Source organism: Mus pahari, chromosome 16, assembly GCF_900095145.1.
Source record: "Mus pahari chromosome 16, PAHARI_EIJ_v1.1, whole genome shotgun sequence".
In the NCBI taxonomy this organism is placed as follows: Eukaryota; Metazoa; Chordata; class Mammalia; order Rodentia; family Muridae; genus Mus; species Mus pahari.
Genome location: NC_034605.1, coordinates 4,117,093 through 4,138,504, shown reverse-complemented (window position 1 = coordinate 4,138,504; position 21,412 = coordinate 4,117,093). Strand labels below are relative to the sequence as shown.

The window sequence follows — 21,412 nt, the reverse complement described above, 5'->3', positions numbered from 1 at the left end:
CAAACAGTGGTGGGAGAGAGAAAGGGTTCACCTTGAGGACAGGTGCCCATTCTTTGGGGCACCAGAGATCATTAAGAGAACTGTGCCTGCTTGAACAAGGGGCAGTGCCCTAGTGGCATAGGTAGTTAACACACCTTCAGAATAGTCAAGGCGTACACCCTTAACAGAGGTAAGATCAAAGGGAAAAGTTTGATGCTTGTTACTGCCTCCATTTTAAGATAATGGTGATTGGGTAGAGGTTGTAATTATTGAAATAGAGGCCAAGAATTTGGTTGATGCTTCTGTGTTTTTAAGTCCTCCATTGTCGGCTCTGTATAGACTACATTTTAAATGCCTCCTCGACTGCTACCACTTGGTTTCTGTTGCTATTTTAACCTTTTTGCTTTAGTGACTTGGTTCTTTTTTCATCTCTCTTCTCAGGGCCTCTTTCCTAAGGATATCACAGTTCCTTTTTCTCTGGGCTTTACTATTTCTTTCCAGCTTGTTGTTTTATTTTCATGTGCATCTTGTAAGAGGGAGCTCCTCTTCTGGCTTGTACGTGCTATTTAGTTAGGCACATGAACCTTACCTTACACTTTTTCTGAGCCTTTTAAAAATAAAAGAATAAGAAAACTTTAAGGTTAATAGTCTGTAATTCTGTGGAGTGCTGAACTATCTCCTGTCCTTTATGGTACTGAGGTCTACTGGGCTTTGGGAAACTTTTTAATTTAAAAGCCCAAAGATTTGTAAAGGTAGACAAACCCACCTTCACATTTTGTTAATAAAGTAGTTCTCTCCCGAACATAACATTTAACACAATGGCTGTTTTTAAAAGACTAGAATGTTGTACCTACAAACAATATTGCCTATAATTAGATAAATAGGCTCTAATATCTAATATCAGTGAACTGTGAAACCACAGAAATCAGAGTTATGTTAGAAACCTTTGTGAGTATTTACATGTTTTCCACACAAAGAAATTAGGACTTCACTGTAATATTTTCATACTATCCTACATATGAGAGACACCATAATGCATGGTTCTGGACTAATTAGTTTTCAAACAAGTCCTTTAACTTTACCTAAAGTAGTACCCAAAAGAACTGAGTCACAGCAGCAGGCAATCTGCATCTTCTCCTCGGAAAATGGAACCCTGATATTGGCTTTATTGGCCTTTTTCAAAAGGATGAATGGCAAGATACCCAGAAGTCAATTGTTACTATGATGCCGGATTGCTTGCTTTCTATCTTCTGAATATGTGTTTCTTACATTGGTCCCAAGACCTTTCTCCCAGTCAAGTATATTCTATGTATGGCCTAGTCATGTGTTCCTTTGAGCAATACCTAATCCAGACTACATTTGAGACTACATATTTTCTCAACTTCTGTTCACTGGTTTTTCTATGTAATTAAGAAGGTCAAGCTTTTGAAGAGGGAGAGAAACTAAATACAGGGACTCTGCGGTGCATGTGCAACATATCAGACTCTCTACTGAGTGCTTTATATGTGCTTCCATTTAGCTTTTACCAAAAGTTGGGAGGTAGAGAGTATCAGTCACAGTTTACAGATGAGGATGCCAAGGCTGAGGAAAGTGTGGAAATGGAGCCTAGTTTTCCCAGCTAGTAGAAACTTTCTGGACACAGTTCATCAGTCTTCAGAAGCTTAACTGTTTTGTCTCTCAGTGAGATGAGATTAAAAAGAAACAAAAGCATCATCTGCTTCATTTCATGGCTTCATTTTCATAGCTAAGTGTCCCCAAGTGGAAAGACTGTGTTTCTCCCTTTAAGAGTACTGATGGTTTCATTTCTGCCTTTGTGTTTAGTTTTTTTACTCATGGGTTTAGATTGTACATCTCTCCAACTCATGGTATTATGGGATAGGAGTTAGAGATGAAATCATTCAAATCTTACCTTTGGAAATGCAGGTCAGCTTCTATTCCTGTGAACTGAAGTCTCCGATCAAATATTGCTTGAAATATAGGGGCTGTCAGCCAAGGCTTGAAAGGGCTTCTGTTGTACAGGCATCTCTGCTGTGATGGGATTTGGGCCCTGTAATGACATTGTTCTCAGAGGCAAACAGTTCTTAGCTGCTTACATGTAGAAAGCAACAGCTACCATTTTCTTTGCGTCACTATCCATGTATACCACATATAATTTTACCTGTTAATATGTAAAACTGAATCCCAAATTTACATTGATTTTGACTCTGTCAGCAGAGTACAGTTACCATGTTTACACAGTATTGATGCCAGACCCTCAAAAACTAGAATTACTGGAGGCTTTGTTTAAATGTGATTTAAATTACCTAAGCAAGGCTTTTGGATGGCCTTGATTCATTGCCTCATTGGCCTTGATGGTTCCAAGGAAAGAGGCAAAAGTTACACGACTACTTAATCCAGGTGAGTTAGGATTTTCTTTTTCTTTGCATCCTATGTTCTCTTTAATCTTGAGGAGTAAAAGCTTTGCCCTGTTTTCATTCTTTAAGAATTGAAGTGTAAGCCATTTCTTCTTCTTTTTTCCCTCTTCTTCCTCCTCTTCCTCCTCCTCTTCCTCCTCCTCTTCCTCTTCCTCTTTCTTACAGATGCATTATTCAAGCAGATTCAGAAACTAGGAACTCTAAGACTGTCTTACCCTTTTAAGATTTAAGAGGAAATTTTTTTTAATCCCCATTTTATTTGTGTACATGTTTGTGTACAGCCATGTGAGAACACACATGTGGAGATCATAGGATGACCTTAGGTGTCAGGCCTTGCCTTCCACCTTATTTGATCTCTTTCTTCTTTGTTCCAGTGTGTGCCAGCCACACTTTGGAAGCTGCCTTTTGGAGGCAGTCTTTCCTCTCATCTCTATGTAGGAATGCTCCAGTTACAAATGTGTGCTACTACACTTGGCTTTCCATGGATCTGCAGAGCTGAACTCAGATAGCTCTCGTATTTGTATAGCAAGTGGTTTACTCGCTGAACCATCTCCTCAGCCCAAGAGGAGCATGTTTTATTCCACGATTATCAGCCACTTCTACAGATGATGAGAAATAGTACAGAGTAGGTAAAACATGGCCTTTAAAACCAGACATGCATAAATCCACTTCCTGGCTCTGATTCCCTATAAGTATTTCACTGGGCAGTTCAGTTAGTCATATCAAAATAATGGGAACAGTCCTCATAGAATGCTAAGTTAGTGATAGCCATGCTGGAATACGGTAGGAACCTAATATAAGAGATTATCATTCTAATTGTTAATCTTCATCATAACTGTCTTTTCAAAACTTAAAAATCTAAGAAAAACAATAAAGTAAACACATGGATCACTACAATAAAAGAATAGGGTAATAGTAACTAGAAAAGAAGATATACATACTGAAATTAGAGTTCACAGAAGAAAGAAATGAATTTTATTTTATGAGATATAGGAATAGGAAGCATCTTTACCAAAATTTAAAACCACTAATGGAATTTTAGTAAATAGAGTTGATATTAAATGTTACAAGTGGATGGACTTAGCATAATTTAGAGAGGGAGAGAGAGGGGTGGGGGTGGCAGAGCATAGTCTGAAATGAAATGGAAAAAAGGCAAATCACAAAGCTAAGAATTTATAACATAGGGCCAGGTTTTAGAGAGTCTTTGTTCTAGGATTTAAAAAAAATAAGATTTCTCTTTTAGGTAAAGGGAGATCTGGAAATGTTACTTAAGCAAAAAGCAAAAAAGAAGTGAGTTCTGTGTGCTGTGCTCAGAGAAGGGTGCTGCTGTGAATGTAAGGGAAAGGAGTGAGTGGCTGGGCACAGTCAGCAGTGGAAAGAAGGAACTGGTAAATAAATTAGAGCAGTGGGGAGGGAGAAGCCATGGTGTGTGTGGAAGAAATGGGGAAGAAGTCCACATTGGTGACAGCAGTGATAAGGAGAGAATTTTGGAACCACAAAACCATTTTAATTTTGAGGTGCCCCAGAAGGGTCAAGAAGAATGAGGGCCAAGAAAATACGTTGAATGTTGTGCTGGTGAGGACTAAGCAGCATTTCAAAAGCAAGGTGGCAGTTTAAGCAAAGAGGAGTTGAGAGTGTATGCATGGGGTCATGAGTATAGATGCCCTTACTGGCGGCGCTCTGAACATGAAAAGCCACTGTATACATGTACTGCTGATGTTACTGCTACTGCAGTTAATGGAAAGACAGAACAAAGATGGTCATAGAAATACAAACCCCACCTGATTCAGGGCTCATGAAGAGAAAGAAGGGAAAGCTGAAGAACATCAGTAGAAGGATTAAAGAGACTTAATTTGAGACAGCAGTACAGTTAGGAGGAACTAACATTTAGAAAATGTCAGCATAGAGGAAGAAATACAGTATTTAGTAGATAATACTTAGTAGCGATGCCCCTCTGGTTTTGTAGTAAATAGCAAATTTCTGAGAGATACTGGGGATTTATAAAGAATAGACTTTATTGGTTTGGAAAATTAAACAGAAGAACTATTGAAAAGCAGAAAGGACCCTGATGCACTCAGATTGTGTTTTACAATGGGCCCTAAGAGGCTGTGGTTCTGGAGAACTTCAGGAGGCAAGGAAAGACAACTTGTTAGTGATCTGTAAACAGGCAGAGAATTGGAATCACAGAGAACCTGAGGATGGGGTAGCTAACCTGATATGGTAAAGGACCGAAAGGGTAGCAGATACGTTGGAATATGTTGTCCAAGGTCTAAAGTATAGAGACAGTGAAGCTGAAAGATTATACCTTTGTCTCAGAGAAAAAGGAAGAATTTCATGCTGGAAGAAGTGGAGATACTGTGTTCAAGACCAAACATGGGACTTATAACTACTACTAACGAAATATGTGGGTTGGACCAAAATCAAAATGGCCTCTGAAGAAACATGCTCTATAATGAAAGCTGTCTGTTTTTCTAAATTTAAATTAATATTCTGATTTTACAGGAATGAAAAATAACTGATTAAATTAAAATAACTTACCCTTTGAGACGGTTAGTCAGGAATAGAACCACAGCCCTAATACAGTGCACTGCTGATCACATTTACTGCGTCTTCTTTAATGACTTCTAAGCCAAGACATAAAAAAAGTGGAAGTGATTTGTGTTGACTCTCCATATAGTCCAGGCCAGAAAACCAAAACTTCCCTTTTTTCATGAAGTGTGTTAGGAGAGCATCAGTAATGCAGCTGTGCACCCCTGCATTGCTCAGAGCTGTGTTTTCTGGGTGAAACAAAGGTTAAATTCGTATCTCCATTGGGCAGAGATCTCACCTGCATGTTTCCAAAGAGCAGCTCCCACAATGCTTAGGACACTGCTCCAGTGTCTTCTTCCTTTCAGTCAGGCTGCTGTTCCTTCCAATGACTGGGAGACTGGCCCATTGATTTTAGGATGTGATGGCAAGGCCTGTCTTTCCATCTCATAGACCTCATTCACTGTTTGAGAGTTATCCATTAATGCAATCTAGCTTTGGCCTGCTCTGTCCTTATTCAGTACCTTAGGTAAGTTTCTTGAGAGTGAGGCTCAATGGCCAGCGAGTGAGGAGTGACAGGAAGACACCAAGGCCTGACTGTTCTTATAATTTCAGAATTGGGCAGAGTGACAGCTCACAGTCCAGAGGACTCTTCTTGTTCTGGTAGAATGAGCATGGGCTCTGGAGACAGGAGACTTACTTACAACTGTAAGATAGCTCAGAATGAATCTCCATTTCTGATACTTATGACTGTAAGATAGCTCAGAATGAACCTCCCATTTTTTTTTTATCCACGTGATAGAGGTAATACCTACCATTGGAAGATGTCTTACATATTCAATAAATAACAAATATGAATGTTGTCAGTATAGTACAATGGCACTTGATCATCTTACAAGCTATATTCTTCTCAGAAAATGTTACAGGTTTATAAAGAATACCCTTGGCCAGTTTATGTTATGGTTCTAGGGGTACAGAGGCTGCAATGAGGTGCTAAAATACGATTCTACATTTTGTGCCATTCCTTTCTTCCTGAAACCTCTATCAGACCCTTAAGTAATACACATGGGTCTATGCCACCACATCTATCTGTCCTACATTTCTTAAAAGGTAAGATGATACACTGGATCATGTGGGACTGTCCTATTTTTAGTGGTCCTCAGGAAGAATTCTTTTATCCTAACAGAAGTCTCTGTATTACTTACCATCATACTTCTTCATTATTAACTGACTGAGGACCAGCAGGGTAAATATAAAACACAAGCAGAATTTCTATGTACGTGTATGCAGAAATCCTAATCCTGCCTTGTGAAAGATGGGTACTCGTTACATCATATGGTTATGTTAAAAAGAATCATTAGAGGGCTAGGAAAATGGCTTAATGAGGGCAAAGTGCTTGCTATGAGTGTGTGAGGACCTGAATTCAAGTTCCCGGGTCCTTTGTAAAGCTGGATATGATAGTGTGCATCTGTAATCCCAGTGCCTGGAGACAGAAGACTTCTCCCAAAACTCATGCTGCACTCACATACATGAACAGGAACAATTATACATGTGTACATACATTACACCACACAAAAATAAATGAAAGAATTAACAATGTAGATTTTTATCAAATGGAATTTTAAATATCACCCATTGGATGATTTGAGGTAAAGGACTGAGAAATGCAAAATAATTTTCTTTACGTTCTCGTAAGAAGGAATCCTTTCTAATGGCTCATACTGTGGAGAGGGTGGCTGAGATATGTTTGATTTCTGTAACTTCGATCAAAGGGCAGTTTCTACCATAGCAAATAATATTTACCATGGGTACATTTGATCTTTATCTCTGGAGAGAAAAGAAGAGGAAAGGGAATGAGAGAAATACAGAACACACAGACTGCCAGTATCAAAGCCAGTATCAAAGAGGACAAGAAATTACTCAAGACTGCCTCTGACTATTTTGTTTTGCTTCTCCTCTGTCTGGAACATTAAACCTTCAGCAAGGCCCCAGTTGTCTTGTCCCTGGTAGATCTAGGTTTCTGAAATTACAGCTTCCAAAGACTTAAAGAGTACAGACTTTGGACAGAAGAGGAAAGCTTGTTTTGGTAGAAATCTCACATGAGAGAAAACCGAGGGCTCATGACTCGTGTCTCTCCGAATGCCTCCAGCACATATTGCTGGCTGTATGTAGACTGACTTCTAGACAGCCTCGCTGTTTGCCTTTGCCACTTTATGTTGATGCCTTGCCTGCTGAGAAGTCACACTCGCCTTTCAGTGACACCCGGTGAGATTCTCTGTGGTAGAGAAGCTGTAGCACCATCACACAATTGTGCCACTTAGCTGGCCAGGCTGGGGGACATTATGAAACCAGTTCTTTGGAAATAAGCAGTCCAGCTTCCTCGCCAGAAAGATGTCCTCCATACGGCAATCCCGTTACTTATTTGGAAGAATTGCCTTCAGCATTGCCAGAGAACTGTCACGGTGTGCCTTACTTCCCCACTTTGGATCCAGTGATCCTAGAAATTCACACATTCTAATTAAAATGCTTATTTTCTTCTATCTTCAAACCTTACTTCTGACAAAAGTTTTAAATTGATTTTAAAAGTCTTTGAAATGTGCATACTAAAAATAATGTCACATACCTTTTGATAGTGCCGGTTATCCTTCATAACTCTAACCACTGTGAGATGTGCAATTATGCTAGTGCAGTTAATACCACTTTTTATTCTTACATATATTACCCAAAGTGCTAAGAACGTTTATTTAGACTTAAGATCTCAGATTATAGGTTCTTCATCCTAATTTTAGTGATTCTGGAACCACCTATTCTTACCTTTATTTTCCAATATTGGTTAACCCAAACTTTTTTACAAGACATGTTCTTCCTCCAGTTACAAGTAGACATCCTGAAGGTTCCACTGTGACTATATATAGAACAATCATCATGATCATCAAAACCTTTGAAAACTACCAAGTAATTAGATAACTAGACAAATGGGAAAGTAGAAATTAACCTAAAATAATACTGTCTTAAAATGATTTGTTTGGGTAGCAAAAATGATAGATGCTAGTATATTGGCTTTTATGAAAGTTGGTTAAAGAAATTGAAAATATTTGACCCATATTGTAAAGCTCTGTAGAAAATTAACTTTAGGAGTCTCAGTGATACTTTAGGGTTAACATTAGAAACACTCTGACGGAAAACTAGAACAGTTAGACATATTAAAGAACTGGCCTCGGGTCAACTTTGCTGAGTACATACTATAGAGAGAGGAGCACAGGAGGCACATGGGAGATGATGGCACTATGGTGGGCTGCATTCTCCAGGCTTCCTTTTATCTTGAGTTGGGTGGTCAGCTACATGGAAATGGGATGCAAAGTAGCAGGTTTCCCTCCACAGAGCTGATCTGTGAATGGGGACAAACCATGGTAAAAAAACCATCAAGGTAGCAGTTCACACACCACAGAAGTTGATATCTAAGATCAGTGTTTTTTCACTCTATTTGTAAAAGACTGAGAGAGAAGTTTCTACTAATCCACTATTCACACTCTGGCATTAACTCAAATTAGAGAAACTCATAATATATACTTCAGGCAGTGATTATGTTGAAGAATAAAGAAACATAATTTCTCTATTCATATTAAAAGATTATAAGCTGGAATCAGAGAACAGAAGTAAAGGGTTACAATGGAATGTTCTGTGATGATACCCTTCATCTCTCCTGGAGTCTCAGCATTATAAAGCATTTTTAGGTGAGTATGCCTTAGGTTTCTGAAGCAGATTCTGTAACCCAACCTGCCAAGCGACCAAGAAGTGTCTTCTACAGGATCCAAAAAGTGCAGCTGGTTTTTCACCCTCTTTCTCCATTTTAACTTTGTTTTGAAGTATAGATGCTACTATAATTCGATGGAGATCATATTTATAGACATATAGAAAGTTATATGAGTACTATAGGCATTGAAGTGTGTAGGAAAGGGTATCTGACAGGATAATGAGCCAGACCGCTCCCCAGTCGCTCAGTGTTACAAGTGACTCCAGAAGCAGAAGCAAGCTGGACGGAGCAGGCAGCTTAATCACTTTTTACCATGCAGAGCCTTTTTGCTGCTATCTAGGACACCATGGCCAGTATTAGCAAGTATTATTGAAGTTACATCAAGTAGATGGAGGCATTCCAAAGGGGAGCAGTGTGAGTCACAAAGTCTGGAAGGTGGACCACATGGAAAGGTCTAGCAGGTTAACTTCAAAGGACTGAACAGTAAGCCAGAAGGGTAAAAAGAGGGGAAACCCATAGCAAGGAATTAAGATGAGGGGCTGGGTTCTCAAAAAAAGAGGTCTGATTGAAGTTTCAAAGATCCTAAAGTATGGAGTGAGGCTCTGTATAGATAAGCTCTTTGAATTAATACTAAACCATGGGATTCTGGTGCTTATACTTGAAATGTTGGAACATCAGGTAAAGTAGAGTATGAGCCAAACTTTTATATAGAAGTGGTAAACATAGAGCACTGTATAAAAGTTAAGAAGGTGAGGGTGCAGCAGCTAACTTCTCTGTTCTCAAGAGTGGACCTTGCCCATCTGTCTTAAAAGAGCTGATGCAAAACCCTTTGTAATGATGATTTGAAGGTTAAGATATCATGGAAAGGGAAATAGGTGGCCCAGACTCATGTGGCATTCAGTATCTTTTGGTGGCCTGCTGGTCAGAAAGTATTATGCTTATGAGCTCCAGAGTTCAGTGCTTTTCCTGTGATAGAGATGAAGTGAAAGATTAGGGGAGCTGAGGTCATGTGACAGGAAGTGTGCTGTTTCCCTTTTCAGTATCATACCCACATAGCCCCCTTCCTCTTTTTCTTCATTTTTAGTGTTCCTTCTTTAATCTCTCTGTGGAATTTAGAACAAGATCAGTTAAAGTCTTTCTAGAGTGCCTTTCTGAAGGTTTTCCAAATTCATACAAGGAGATAAGACCTGGTGCCGCTCTTACACTGGCATAATGAGTCAGCCCCAATGCATCAAGCGGGCCTTCTGCTGCATTATTTCCCTGCGGAAACATGAACAAACATCTGTTTATCCAGATAGGTCACTGGTAAGAGACTGGCTAAATTTTTCCACCCAATCTATGTTAAGGTTTCTTCTAGGAGCATGGGACTGTGAACAGCTGCATGGAAAAAAAGTCCTCCCCGCATGGGTGACAGCAGGAAGGGTGTATCGCTGGAGCTTCCTGCCCAGCTTGTAGAAGTGCCACTGAGTGGTCTCCTATCCTGTCCCCTTGGAGAGTGTTATTGGCTGTATAACCTTGAAATGGGGCCTTCCTTTACATTTGTGATGTTCCTAAGGCCTGCAAGTCCCCAGCTTCCATTTTCTCTCCAGGAGGGGAGAAAAATAACTGTGTAGGCCTTCAAATCTCACCTTTTCGATTTTGGTTTTACTTAAGTTTTGTTTGGGGCACTTTCACATATGTATAATGCATTTTGACCACTATCATGTCCCCTTCCTGTCCCTTCCTGACAGATCCCTTCTTAGTCTTCAAGGCTTTTCAGTTTGTTTTGTGACCCACTGAGTTTAACAAGAATTGTGACCATGGACGTGTAGGTATTCATTGCAGCCTGATTGGTTTAGCAGTGCAAAGTCCTTTTCTACTGTAATGGTAATTAGCATAGGATGCTGAGAAAGAACTGCTCTCCCTACCTAATGGATACTACTTCACAGTAAGCTGACCAGTCCCTTAATCCTAAGAGGAAGCATGCATATTTGTGTGTTAAACTCTTATCTGTTATTTTAAACTTCATTATAACCTGAAATTGTGTGTTTTCTTTGCCCCCTTTCCCAAATGGCTGTGAAATCCTCTCTGGAAGACTTCTGAGGACTAAAGTATACAGTGTTGCAAGGTCATTGCTCAGGAGAACTTAGCACATCTTAGGAACTCGATAAGGAGTAGTAAAAAGGAGAAAGAGTAGGGGAAAGCAGTGACAGGAAAGCAAAAGGAGTAACGCTGTGAAATGTTCATTCTGGATTTGGGGGTAGGAAGATCTTGAGTGTATTAATTATGTAGCTAGAAAATAGACACAGTTGAAGTAAGTATTCTTAATACTTACAAGATTGTGGTAGAATGAGTCAAGGGATAAGAATAGTCAGATATGTCAGTGATCTCTTGAGAAGGTGACAACACAGTTGGTTACTGGGAATCAGAGCCTCTAGAGGAGCTCATTAAATCCCAAGCTTAAGTCGGTGTTCCAAATTCCTGATCCCAGTGCTCTTGACATTCAAGATGGCAGACCCCTTTAAAATAATGACATGCCCGTTTATTTTAGCCCTGCTTTCCTTGGGCATCCTGTGAGTAGCATAGATCTTAGGCTACATCACTCTACATATTGGACTGTTTAGTATTATCTAATATTTTCTGAGGATTTTCAGGTTTAAATTTTTATCATTTACATGCAGACTTTATGGTTTGTTCAAAATTGACATTACAACTGAACTCTCAGCAACATGTTCCTTCTGAACCACGTTTCGTTGTTTATGCCAGTTACTTGGTTAGCTGTTGCACACCTCTTGCTGCCAGCTATTATCTACTTTTGAAGACAGCAGTTGGTTTTCCAGCTGTGTTGTATGCAGTAGAGGAGGTTCACTGACTTGGGTGGCAGGGATCTTTAAGAACCATGTCAGTAATGAGAAGTCTTCTCGCTGGGAGGCTACTTTGTTTCTTACCCCCTCTCCCTACCCAGAACCAACGCTGTTTTCTGAGGCCTGGGAGAAGGTAATTCTTACAGAAACCACAACATTGAGAAGGAAGTAAATGTGGTAACAGTTTTGATAGATACATTTTTCTAAAACATATATTATCTAATACATGTATCCCTTCCAGAAATGTTTAAATTGTGTTTACTAGGAAAATATTATGATAAATAATAGTAATTCAGAATTGGCCCTGTTGCCATATTACACACACACACACACACACACACACACACACACACACATACACACACACACACGTGTACATAATGAGTATTGCTGCATAAGAAAGTAAATATGGGTAATCATTTTCACTTTCCACAGAACTCTTGAAGGTTCTTTAAATCAGCTTATTTGTTGGTATTTGTTTTCTTTATGTTTGTGAGAATGTTTAACAACAGAATATGGATTTATTTAAAAGAAAATATAACCAACATGCTTGCCTGCATTGAGAGTAACCAGTGAAAGAACTACTTGATTGTGCATAGCACCGCTGCACTCCGGGCACATTGTCCCTCTCCCTGCTAATAGAGACAGGGAGCATCCCAGCTTCACTGTTGACATTGAGCCACATGCTTCGGTGGGACAAAACAGAAAACTGGACTTTTGGGGGGTTTGTTTATTTGTATATATTTTAAAGTTTCGTAAAATACTCAATAAGGAATTGCATGTTATAGTGAAGGGCCATTTTGTCCTTTCTCTTTATGACTCCTTAAGTGACTTGTTCCTTTTGGTGATGATACTGATTAACCCAGGACAGGATAAGGAGATTTTTTTATTAGATATTTTCTTCATTTACAATTCAAATGCTATCCCAAAAGTCCCTTATACCCCCCACCCCACCCAGCTCTCCAACCCACCCACTCCAGCTTCCTGGCCCTGGTATTCCCCTATATTGGGGCATATACCTCCTGCTGTTTCCAAAACATTTTCCCTGATACTGTAATGAAAGGGGAGGAGAGGTTTGTGGGCAGTTACAATCTCCATCTATCCCTGAGGGAAGCTGATGTGTTTTAACAGTGGCCTTAGAAGGCAACCATGTGTGGCTCAATTCACACAGCCTAATTCAAACAAGTAACAAACCGCAGTACAGGGTTCCTGGGAGAAGGTAAACTTTGACTGGGAGCTCTCTATTACTACCTCCCTCAGGCCCTGTGTCATGCTGTAGTGTGACTTGTTCTTTTACTAAGCAATCCAGCTAGGCAGAGAAAAGTAAGTGCCATTTCCAGGCCCAGGCCCCACTCCTCACCAACCAGGCTGCTGAGTGTGATACTCTCTTTGTGAAGTGGACATCTGTCAAATGGGAGCTCAACTGTGACTAGCAGTTCATTTTACACAGGCCGTCATACAGCTGCCAGATGGTGACAGGCCTTAGCTGTTTTGTGAGTCCAGTGTGAGTTGTTCAACTTGAGAAGTGGAAAACACAGTCTTTCCACAGCCTAGGACTCTTCAGAGAAAATGCTTCTGGGAGCCAAGACTTGGCTCTAATCTGGGGGACAGTAGAAAAGACTTAAGAAAGGGTAATGAGTAAATATACCACATTTAAAAAGTGCTTCTTTTAGGTTTTACTCTTTATCTAATTGTGCTTTAATCTGTGTTTAGAAGCACTGCTTTTAAGCCAGATATGCCAGATTTTTTTTCCAGAGGTTAAGTTCCAAGGTAAATAAGTTTGTGATCATTTAAGAAACAAAAGGAGAGTGCTATGGCAGAATGTGGTTGTCTAACCAAGCCCATCACTAGTTGGTGGGCCTGCCACACATCCTCAGGACTGGGATGCCAGGGAGATAAGGAAGAGATGCTGACTCTGGCTTCCTTCACCATGCATCAGCTGAGGAGCTGCATGGGAGGGAATAGAACTGTGGTGGAGCTGCCCTAGCAACAGCACCGTGCCGCTCTCTCCATCACATGTCTGCAATGAAAACAACGCTGTGCTTTGAGAGGACTTCAGAGTCAGGAAACCGTTAAACCACACTGCATCCTCCTCAACCTTCAGCCACTTCCCCCCACACCCTCAGGAAAATGGATCCTCTTTTATAGGACAGGAACCTGAAACAAAGATTAAGTGGTGTGTTTGAACAGAGTTTATAATCCCAGGAAAATTGCTGATCTAGTCTTAAAATCTAACACATCTTTCAGAGTAATTTTTAATGTTCCTGCTTCTTTTACCTAAACCATGTGTGTTTCCTATGACCTTGATCTAAACCTTTATAGTGTATATAAAGTTCAAAAGGCAGCTTAGCCTCCATCTTTTTTGTTCCTGGCATTTTTAAAAATAAAAAGAGTCATATAATATTATACTGTTAAAAATCAAAGCTCGATGAACACTTTGAAAATCTTTTTGAGTTTCTAAGACTTATTTTCATAAATCTTCAGACATTTCTTGTTAGAAGAATGTCTTTTATATCTCCAAAATTCCTATGCCTCAATCAGTGTCTAGAATGAGAGAGGCATTCAAATATCTCTGAAGATTGAATGAATGAAATATGCTCTACTTTGTGGCTTAGCACTAGCTTACCCATTTTTAGTTATTACTTACTTTGATATCCCTATGTGATAGACAGTGTAAGGTATTTGGGAAATACAAAGACAGTGTGATCTAGGTCCACAGGGTTTTAATACTCTTTTAGAAGTTGGAGTAGTGTGTACAGTTTTATAGTTGAATTTGTGTTTGTCTGTGCTTGCACATGCATACATGTAATACAGAAAGGGGAATTGTAACATTCTTTTTTAAAGCTGTGACCCAAGAAATGATATTAACAATAGTAATGTACAAATCAGACAAAAGAACATCAGTACTGTTCTATGTTCATTTTCAATGTGTGCATTATCTTGCCAGATACACACTAAAAACCAGACTTCTAATAGTAGAACTTAATAGGTTTCAGTGAAGGCTGCACCCAAACTCTACTCAGCACAGCTAAAAAAGTTTTCACTTGGGCTGGCAAAATGACTCATTGGTTAAGTGTGCTTGTTGTACAAGCCTGGTAATTTGAGTTTGATCCCCAGGACCCACATAAAGGGGGTCGGAAAGAACAGACGTCACAGAGTTGTCCACACATACCATTTTTAAAAAGATGTTTGCTCTATCCACAGTCCTGTTGTGATGTCTGTTAGCACTCCAAAATGTACAGAACTGAGGTGTTTCTTTTTTGCCCACTTTAACAATTTTTTATTAGATACTCTTTTTATTTACATTTCAAATGCTATCCCAGAAGTTTCCTATACCCCCCATCCCTGCTCCCCTATCCACCCACTCCCACTACTTGGCCCTGGTGTTCCCCTGTGCTGGGTCATATAAAGTTTGCAAGACCAAGGGGCCTCTCTTCCCAATGATGACTGACTAGGCCATCTTTTGCTACATATGCAGCTAGAGACACAAGCTCAGGGGGTACTGGTTAGTTCATATTGTTGTTCCACCTACAGGGTTGCAGCCCCCTTCAGCTCCTTGGGTACTTTCTCTAGCTCCTCCACTGGGGGCCCTGTGTTCCTGTGTGGTTCTACTTATTGACGTATTTCTAACCATCAGTTACTTGGGACCAGAAGGAGCAGATCAACAGTGTGTTTTATAAATTGCTGAACTTAAACATTTGATATTTGGGCATATGCTCTTTACTTGTTTCAGTACATCTCTGTGCCATGTTTAGTTTCTGTTTCCCCTTTGTCTACCAGATAAAATACTAACTTTACATAAAAGGTATGGACTTGAGTGATGGTATAACTAAAAAATTACTGGTCATGATTGAGAGCAGGGTGTCTGAAGTAAGATATTAATTGACCTCCAGTCTCTGATCAGTCACCTCTCCATGATCTAGACTAAGCTACTTGATTTCTCCTTGCCTTGGCTTCCTGATCTCATCAACAAAGCCATACGGGGGTGGGGGTTGTTACACAGGTTAAGTAAAGGAGATCCTAACTTAGAGCACTCATTGATGCCTTATGTACAAGAAGCTGTTTCTTCAGCTGAGGATGCTGAAGTACAAGTTAGATGAGAACAGCCTTTGTTAACAGTTTGGCCTTTCAGTAAAAGCAGTCCTCAGTGTCATGGCAGTAATTACAGCATGGGTACTTAAAGACTGCTTATGTGCCAGGATAGTGCCAAGGGCCTACTCTCCAGTCTTAGTGCATATTCTCACAGAAATATCTAGGGCACATTGTGCCTCTCTCGATACCTCATGTGTTCTGTATTATGCTGCAGTTGTATGTGCACTTTTATTGAACTTTCAGTTTCTTGCTTTCAGAGGCCATTTTATCTATTTGTCTTTTATATTCATTTGTTGCTTCTTTTTGTTTCTTAAGGCAAAGTCCTATATCCCAGAAGGGCCTTGAACTCAGACTCTTCCTGCTTAGCCTCTAAAGAAACTGCAGATGTGCATTACCATGCCCATGGGGCTGTCATCAGTACATTTAGAACTCAATGCAGTGCCTTCACCCAGCCAATCATTGCAGAGAAAATGTATCTTACCCCAGCAGCTCATCTTTTTCTTTTCATGTTTGAAATACAGAATCCATTGTATTCCTGGTTTGAGTCAACTGGTGGGCACACTATGGAGCATGAAATAACATTGTTTAAACTAAAACAAATGTAAGAGAGTCACTTTAGGGTGTCACTGTAGTGTGAAGCACTTTGACATTTAAAGTGAGAAAAGGAAGAAGAACAACTGGGTGTATAGTCTGAATCTCTTCCACAATAGGATCTGGGCCTCTCAGCAGTGTGCTCACCTGAAACCCTGCCAGGCCTACAGATGTTTCCTTTGGCTCTGGTGTGAAGAACCACGCTGCACTTCTCAGAACAACTCTGTTCTGGCAGGGACTGATGTGAAAGGGAGGTGACCACAAACAAAAATGACCTCGTAGTTTCTACCTGTTTCTAGTTTCTGCTCACTGAGTGCCAACACATCTAACATTTTTATGAGGCTGTGAAAACCCCACTTTGTGAATGTATGCTTGCATTTTACCTTAGGGTGTGATCCTAGAAGTTCCTTGAAGGTCGTGATCAATGGAATTCTTCCAGACCCCAGAGTTGCTTTTTTTGTTTGTTCATTGTTTACCTTTGAGAACTTAGATTGTGACACACAGAAACAAATTATTATCACGGACAAGAGAGGAAAGACACAAAGAACGACAAGCATGAAGTTGAGATAATGGTGCAGAATGTTGTAATCTCTAGCCTGTCATGTCTCATTGCAAATGTTAGCTGTTCTTTGGATTTAGATGATCTGTTAGCAAATGGCTTTACATGTGCTTTACATACATGTCTTTCTCTGTCCTTCTGTGCAGCAGTAGTCAGTGTACTTTCAGTGACTCTCATAGTCCTGGGATATCTGTGACTCCTGATGCCTTGCGTTCAGTCTTGAATTCTGTTATTCTGACTTACTCCTGCTCATTCAGGTTTCCTGTGACCATTCTGTAGTCTTTACAATGGCCTTTTTAAAGCAAGTTTTGAAAACATAGTTGATAAGCAGTATATTTTGCATACTTAAAATCTAAAATGTGGTAAGTTGTAACATATGTATATACCTGTGAATTCATCACTATAATCTAAATAATAGACATATTTCTTAGCACCTGAAAGCCTCTTCAGGCTATTTGGAATTACCACCACATACATACATACATACATACATACATACATACATACATACATACAAAACACATTAATTTGTTTTCTGTTGCTATATATTAGTTTTTATTTCCCCACATTTACTACAACAGTAATAATCCACCATGTACTTATTTTGAGTCTGGATTTTTGACTAGTCAGTAGTTCTTTTTAATCAATCCTTCTTTCATTTTCCTTGCTAAGTAGTATTGGATTGAATGGCTATACTAAATGTATGTTCTTTATTATTGCCACCTGAATCTATTGTTGTTTTGTTTTTGAGACAAAGTCTCACTCTGGTGCTTGGCTAACCTCAGACGCAGAGAGAGCTGGCTGCTGAAGCCCTCTGAGTGCTGGGATTTATAGTGCACACCACCATGTGTATTCATTTTTATCTGATCTCTTCTTTTTGATAGCTTGAGACCATATTTTTAAAGCTCTTGTTCAAACACAAGTACTTGTGAGACTATGTATGTTTCTCCTGACTGCATGTCCTCATGTGGGGTAGGCTTATGTCCAGCTTTTAAAGAAACTAAAGTAACTGTGCCATTTTGCACTTCTACAGCTCTTAGTATTTCAGTCTCTACATTCTTGTCAACAACTGGCATAGTCTTAATTTAATTCTAGTGTAGGTAGAGTGCCATATGCTATTGTGGCTATAACTTTCATTTGCGTTGTGAATAATGGTGCTAAGAATTTTTCCTGTTTTATATATTATCTTTGGGATGATGTGAGTTCAGACCTTTTGCTTATTATTAATTGCATTGGTACTTTGTTTAAGAGAGAGCTATGTATAGACTCTGTCTTCAGTACATGTTTGTGTGCCCCGATTGCACCCTTTGGGTCTCATGCCATGTGGGTCATTGTAGTGATTCATAGGTGACATAGCTGGGAAGACTGTAGATTGCTTTCCTCCCTTGGATGATTTCCTGGGAAGCATGCAAGTCATTACTGGTTTAGAGTCCTCTGGGCTGTGTTCCCATGCATGCTGTCTTCAGCAATAAAACCTTACCTTCCACTCTGGGGAGCAACCAATAGGCAATAGGATAGCCCTAACCTCCGAGGTGGGCTTCTAACACCTGGTTTTGTTTGGTTATCTTTGGCCCTTAAAGGAAGCCTTGTCAGCACAGATGGGAAATTTTCATTTAAGCTATATATGTATATTAAGCTATACTTATTATTATAGGTGTTTTTTTGGAAAATAGTTAATAATATGATTCCTTAGAACTTTTTCAAACATCCTTACTGTTACTTTACCCTCCCTCTGTACTTACCTTCCTCTCTTCTCTAAAACACCTCCCTTTTCCCCATGTCCCTACTCAGATGCCATGTACTGTGCCATTCCTCTGTCTAATGCACCCTGCCGTGGTCACTTTTTACATTGCTGGTGTGTGTCTGTAGCAATCCAGTCTTACACACTTACACCTGGAGGCTTGGAGCTAGAAGTCTCCAGTGAGAAAGAGTAAGCATACAGTGTGAGTCCTTCTGGTCTGTGATGCCCTCCTCAATATTAACTTTTCTACTTCAGTACAATTGCCTGAAAGGTTTATGACTTTTTTTTTTCTTTTATACAGCTGAAATTTATCCCATAGTATATATGTACCACATTTTTATGTATCATATGGTAAGGGTTTTTGTTTGGTTTTGTCTTTACCATTGAGACTTCTTCACACTGATTTCCATTATAGTTGTACCAGTTTGCTATCTTACCATGATGACTGAGCTTGAGTTACACTGTGTCTGTGTTTCCATCTCTTCTTTTATTGTATTTGGAGTCATTGAGCTTCTTAGATCATTGAGTTCACAGTATCCATCAAATTTGGCAAGACTTCAGCATTCCTTTAGTACTTTGAACTGTCTCTGTCTCTCCCTGGAGATCCCATTCTCATATATCCTGGAACTTGCTAATTTGCTTTTCTTTTGATGTTTGTTTTTTAGGGTCTTGTTTTTTCTGTTTGATTTTCAGATGCAGATAATTAATGCTTTTCTGGACAATACTTAATCTTTCTTTAGTCTCATTCACTGTCCTTTTCATGTCAACATAGTTTTAATCTTTAAAATTCCAGCTTGAGTTCTTGTAAAAATTCTACTGTCTCACTTTTGGAACATCCTGAATATATGACTAAAAGCTACTGTTGAAGTCTTTGTTGTTTCTCACAGTTTTGTATTTTCAAGACAGGGTTTCTCTGTGCAGCTCTTGCTGTCTTAGAAATCATTTTGTAGATCAAGGTGGCCTTGAACTCAGAGATCCTCCTGCCTCTGTCTTCTAAGTGCTGCGATTAAAGGTGTGCCCCACCACACCTGGCAGATTTCTCACAACTTTATTCTTTTTCCATTCTAAAGTTAAGCCTTCCTGTGTTCCTTTCTCAATGTGTTATGAATTACAAGGTTTTCTAAACTGGTAAGAAGTTACTATTTGAGCTTTTAAATAAACACTTTTATTATTTTATTAATACTTACTTCTTGAGACAAGGTCTCAAACTCACCCTCTTGCCTTTGCCTCCTGAGCTCCACATTACAGGCCTGCACCACTGTGCTTGTGAGCCTTTGGTTGGTTCCAGTGTTTTTCCTTGCCTTTAGTAGTTGTTTCCATGTAGTACATTGATCAGAACTCTAACAACTAGAGGGAACCTGCTAGGGATCTTCAGGGTTTCAATTATGTAGCTTGATCTTCTCCACTGACTATTCTTGAACTCGAATTCTCACTACATTCAGCTCCAAATCCTCAAGTTTGGATATCTGGAGGGTTCCACTCAGCTTCCAGCTCGATGTCTGTGACCTGGTAAGTTCACAGCAGTAGGCTCTGTTCAGTCTGGAGGGTTGGAGGGTTGTCCACCTGTGCCAGAAACAGAATCTGTTCCTACTATGTTTCTACTCCTTGGTTCTGTCAATTTATCCAAAGGAACCAAAGAGCCGATTATGGTGCATGAACCCTGGGTGATGCCTGTCACCTACTAACAGAGCCCAGTTTCTTTAGTTGTGTTTTCCAGGCCATTCAGAAACCAGTTTGTTTTCTTTAATTCTCCTTGTAATACTAATTTCCATCTGTCCAGATATACTAGCTAGAATTCCTGCATGTCAGCTCTGCTGACATCTCTCCTTCCTTCAGAATTTAACCATTTCCTACAGCACATCTCCAACTTGAAAGTAACTCCTTCTTTATCCAAACTCCTGGCAGGTTTTATGTATAGCTAATTTTATTTAGCCTGTCTTAAGTTGTTTATTCGCATGTCTCATTTCCTTTCTCTGTAAATCTCATCTGCATGTAGGTAAAAATAAACAAAGTGTATGCAGTACTGAATCCCTACAGGTCCACCTAGTGCACTCCAAATTGAAACTGGACCATTGAGTGGATATTGATTAAGTCTTAGCCCAAAGATAATGAATGGCTTACACTGAATGTCAGTGGGAGGATAGAATGGGCTCTGTAGGATGTCTGGATTCCACTCCTTCCTTCCATGGTCATATCTCTTCTGTGCCTCGGTTTTCACATAGGAGTGCCCCTTTTCCCTTTGAAGAAATAAGCCTTGAAGGCAGAGAATTTTGTTTGATATTTTTATATTCCTTCAACCCAGAATCATTTCTTTCAATAAATGACTGTTTAATCTCAGCAGTAACTCACAGTGGGAGGTATTGGCAAAAGAATAATGCTTTTTTTTTTTTTTCCTTCCTTAATCCACAAAGTAAGCAATACCCAAGAAGCAGTTAGGGTCACTTTTCTTCTAAAGAGCTTTTGAAATACAGAAACTATCCAAAGAAGGAGAAAGCCTGAAACTAAATTCTGACTTCCCATCAACAGAGTGTGTAATCTCATTTTGAAAAAATAATTTGAAATGATTCCATTTATAGGACATACCTAGATAAATTAGTCACCTTTTTGTTACTGAGACGTACACCCAAGATAACTTATTTTGAAAAAAGATTTATTCTTGTTCAGTTTTGGCAATTTCAGTCTGTGATTGGTTGGCACTGTTGATGTGGAGCATGTGGAAGAAGTGTTGTATGTGTATTGGCCACACCACGTGATGGAAAACCGCATGTGGTTCATGCCAAATGTGAAAAGGATGAGAAGACAGCCTCATCAAAGTCATGCACAAATAGTGTAATGTCCTCTCTCTCATTGAGCCCCACATTTAAAGGTTCCACTATTGTCCTGAAGTGCCACAGGCTCTACAGTATTAGGTAG

General features: G+C 39.6%; 1 protein-coding gene across 24 annotated transcripts in view; it reads left to right on the top strand.

Annotated features, from left to right (window-relative positions):
• The window catches only part of Celf2 (CUGBP Elav-like family member 2), an 842,569-nt gene that overhangs the window by 664,100 nt on the left and 157,057 nt on the right, over positions 1 to 21,412 (top strand). The gene's annotated exons all lie outside the window — the stretch shown is intronic.